The sequence below is a fragment of the Pseudophryne corroboree genome, chromosome 3 (genome assembly GCF_028390025.1).
Source record: "Pseudophryne corroboree isolate aPseCor3 chromosome 3, aPseCor3.hap2, whole genome shotgun sequence".
NCBI lineage: Eukaryota > Metazoa > Chordata > Amphibia > Anura > Myobatrachidae > Pseudophryne > Pseudophryne corroboree.
The window spans coordinates 112,113,563-112,116,062 of NC_086446.1; the positions used below are offsets into that span (position 1 = coordinate 112,113,563).

Here is a 2,500-nt window from a genome sequence, read left to right on the forward strand (position 1 = left end):
TCTACAGCAACCCCACACTGGATACGCCCAATTTCATCTGATCTTGTTAGCTAAGCAGTGTTGGGCCTAGTTAGTACTTGGATGGGAGACCACCTGGGAATACAAGGTGCTGTAGATATTTTTATACTGCCAACACCGTTCTGTTGATGCATTCCATTTTCAAATGTATTCATTTATGAACCAGTAGTTAGAAGTAGAAAAGTTCAAACAGAAACCACAAAGTTCATCTACAGCCACACCACACTGGTACGCCCAATCTCATCTGATCTTGGAAGCTAAGCAGTGTTGGGCCTAGTTAGTACTTGGATGGGAGACCACCTGGGAATACAAGGTGCTGTAGATATTTTTATACTGCCAACACCGTTCTGTTGATGCATTCCATTTTCAAACGTATTAATTTATGAACCAGTAGTTAGAAGTAGAAAAGTTCTAACAGAAACCACAAAGCTCATCTACAGCCACACCACGCTGGATTCACCCCATCTCATCTGATCTTGGAAGCTAAGCAGTGTTGGGCCTGGTTAGTACTTGGATGGGAGACCACCTGGGAATACAAGGTGCTGTAGATATTTTTATACTGCCAACACCGTTCTGTTGATGCATTCCATTTTCAAACGTATTCATTTATGAACCAGTAGTTAGAAGTAGAAAAGTTCAAACAGAAACCACAAAGCTCATCTACAGCCACACCACACTGGATACGCCAAATCTCATCTGATCTTGGAAGCTAAGCAGTGTTGGGCCTGGTCAGTACTTGGATGGGAGACCACCTCGGAATACAAGGTGCTGTAGATAATTTTATGCTGCCAACACCGTTCTGTTGATGCATTCCATTTTCAAACGTATTCATTTATGAACCAGTAGTTAGAAGTAGAAAAGTTCTAACAGAAACCATAAAGCTCGTCTACAGCCACACCACACTGAATACGCCCAATCTCATCTGATCTTAGAAGCTACGCAGTGTTGGGCCTGGTTAGTACTTGGATGGGAGACCACCAGGGAATACAAGGTGCTGTAGATATTTTTATACTACCAACACCATTCTGTTGATGCATTCCATTTTAAAACGTATTCATTTATGAACCAGTAGTTAGAAGTAGAAAAGTTCTAACAGAAACCTGAAAGTTCATCTACAGCAACACCACACTGGATACGCCCAATCTCATCTGATCTTGTTAGCTAAGCAGTGTTGGGCCTGGTTAGTACTTGGATGGGAGACCACCTGGGAATACAAGGTGCTGTAGATATTTTTATACTGCCAACACCGTACTGTTGATGCATTCCATTTTCAAATGTATTCATTTATGAACCAGTAGTTAGAAGTAGAAAAGTTCAAACAGAAACCACAAAGCTAATCTACAGCCACACCACACTGGATACGCCCAATCTCATCTGATCTTGGAAGCTAAGCAGTGTTGTGCCTGGTTAGTACTTGGATGGGAGACCACCTGGGAATACAAGGTGCTGTAGATATTTTTATACTGCCAACACCGTTCTGTTGATGCATTCCATTTTCAAACGTATTCATTTATGAACCAGTAGTTAGAAGTAGAAAAGTTCTAACAGAAAACACAAAGCTCATCTACAGCCACACCACACTGGATTCGCCCAATCTCATCTGATCTTGGAAGCTAAGCAGTGTTGGGCCTGGTTAGTACTTGGATGGGAGACCACCTGGGAATACAAGGTGCTGTAGATATTTTTATACTGCCAACACCGTTCTGTTGATGCATTCCATTTTAAAACGTATTCATTTATGAACCAGTAGTTAGAAGTAGAAAAGTTCTAACAGAAACCAGAAAGTTCATCTACAGCAACACCACACTGGATACGCCCAATCTCATCTGATCTTGGAAGTTAAGCAGTGTTGGGCCTGGTTAGTACTTGGATGGGAGACCACCTGGGAATACAAGGTGCTGTAGATATTTTTATACTGCCAACACCGTTCTGTTGATGCATTCCATTTTAAAACGTATTCATTTATGAACCAGTAGTTAGAAGTAGAAAAGTTCTAACAGAAACCAGAAAGTTCATCTACAGCAACACCACACTGGATACGCCCAATCTCATCTGATCTTGTTAGCTAAGCAGTGTTGGGCCTGGTTAGTACTTGGATGGGAGACCACCTGGGAATAAAAGGTGCTGTAGATATTTTTATACTGCCAACACCGTTCTGTTGATGCATTCCATTTTCAAACGTATTCATTTATGAACCAGTAGTTAGAAGTAGAAAAGTTCTAACAGAAACCACAAAGCTCATCTACAGCAACACCACACTGGATACGCCCAATCTCATCTGATCTTGGAAGCTAAGCAGTGTTGGGCCTGGTTAGTACTTGGATGGGAGACCACCTGGGAATACAAGGTGCTGTAGATAATTTTATACTGCCAACACCGTTCTGTTGATGCATTCCATTTTCAAACGTATTCATTTATGAACCAGTAGTTAGAAGTAGAAAAGTTCTAACAGAAACCACAAAGTTCATCTACAGCCACACCA

General features: G+C 41.5%; 7 non-coding genes and 5 pseudogenes across 7 annotated transcripts; all 12 read left to right on the forward strand.

The window, feature by feature from the left end:
- The window catches only part of LOC134893494 (5S ribosomal RNA), a 119-nt pseudogene extending 1 nt beyond the window's left edge, over nucleotides 1–118 (forward strand).
- A 107-nt stretch (nucleotides 119–225) lies between these two features.
- LOC135070558 (5S ribosomal RNA) lies at nucleotides 226–343 on the forward strand. Its single transcript, XR_010256719.1, has one exon. It is a non-coding gene; the product is annotated as a 5S ribosomal RNA (ribosomal RNA).
- A 107-nt stretch (nucleotides 344–450) lies between these two features.
- LOC135069906 (5S ribosomal RNA) lies at nucleotides 451–569 on the forward strand. Its single transcript, XR_010256086.1, has one exon. It is a non-coding gene; the product is annotated as a 5S ribosomal RNA (ribosomal RNA).
- A 107-nt stretch (nucleotides 570–676) lies between these two features.
- Nucleotides 677–795, forward strand: LOC134887543 (5S ribosomal RNA; annotated as a pseudogene).
- A 107-nt stretch (nucleotides 796–902) lies between these two features.
- LOC134891904 (5S ribosomal RNA) lies at nucleotides 903–1,021 on the forward strand (annotated as a pseudogene).
- A 107-nt stretch (nucleotides 1,022–1,128) lies between these two features.
- LOC134886682 (5S ribosomal RNA) lies at nucleotides 1,129–1,247 on the forward strand. Its single transcript, XR_010170759.1, has one exon. It is a non-coding gene; the product is annotated as a 5S ribosomal RNA (ribosomal RNA).
- Nucleotides 1,248–1,354: 107 nt separating this feature from the next.
- Nucleotides 1,355–1,473, forward strand: LOC135067506 (5S ribosomal RNA). Its single transcript, XR_010253719.1, has one exon. It is a non-coding gene; the product is annotated as a 5S ribosomal RNA (ribosomal RNA).
- Nucleotides 1,474–1,580: 107 nt separating this feature from the next.
- Nucleotides 1,581–1,699, forward strand: LOC135058695 (5S ribosomal RNA). Its single transcript, XR_010245121.1, has one exon. It is a non-coding gene; the product is annotated as a 5S ribosomal RNA (ribosomal RNA).
- Nucleotides 1,700–1,806: 107 nt separating this feature from the next.
- Nucleotides 1,807–1,925, forward strand: LOC134901330 (5S ribosomal RNA). Its single transcript, XR_010174819.1, has one exon. It is a non-coding gene; the product is annotated as a 5S ribosomal RNA (ribosomal RNA).
- A 107-nt stretch (nucleotides 1,926–2,032) lies between these two features.
- Nucleotides 2,033–2,151, forward strand: LOC134890454 (5S ribosomal RNA; annotated as a pseudogene).
- A 107-nt stretch (nucleotides 2,152–2,258) lies between these two features.
- On the forward strand, nucleotides 2,259–2,377 carry LOC135059602 (5S ribosomal RNA). The gene has a single exon (XR_010246002.1). It is a non-coding gene; the product is annotated as a 5S ribosomal RNA (ribosomal RNA).
- Nucleotides 2,378–2,484: 107 nt separating this feature from the next.
- LOC134888367 (5S ribosomal RNA) overlaps nucleotides 2,485–2,500 on the forward strand; it is a 119-nt pseudogene continuing 103 nt past the window's right edge.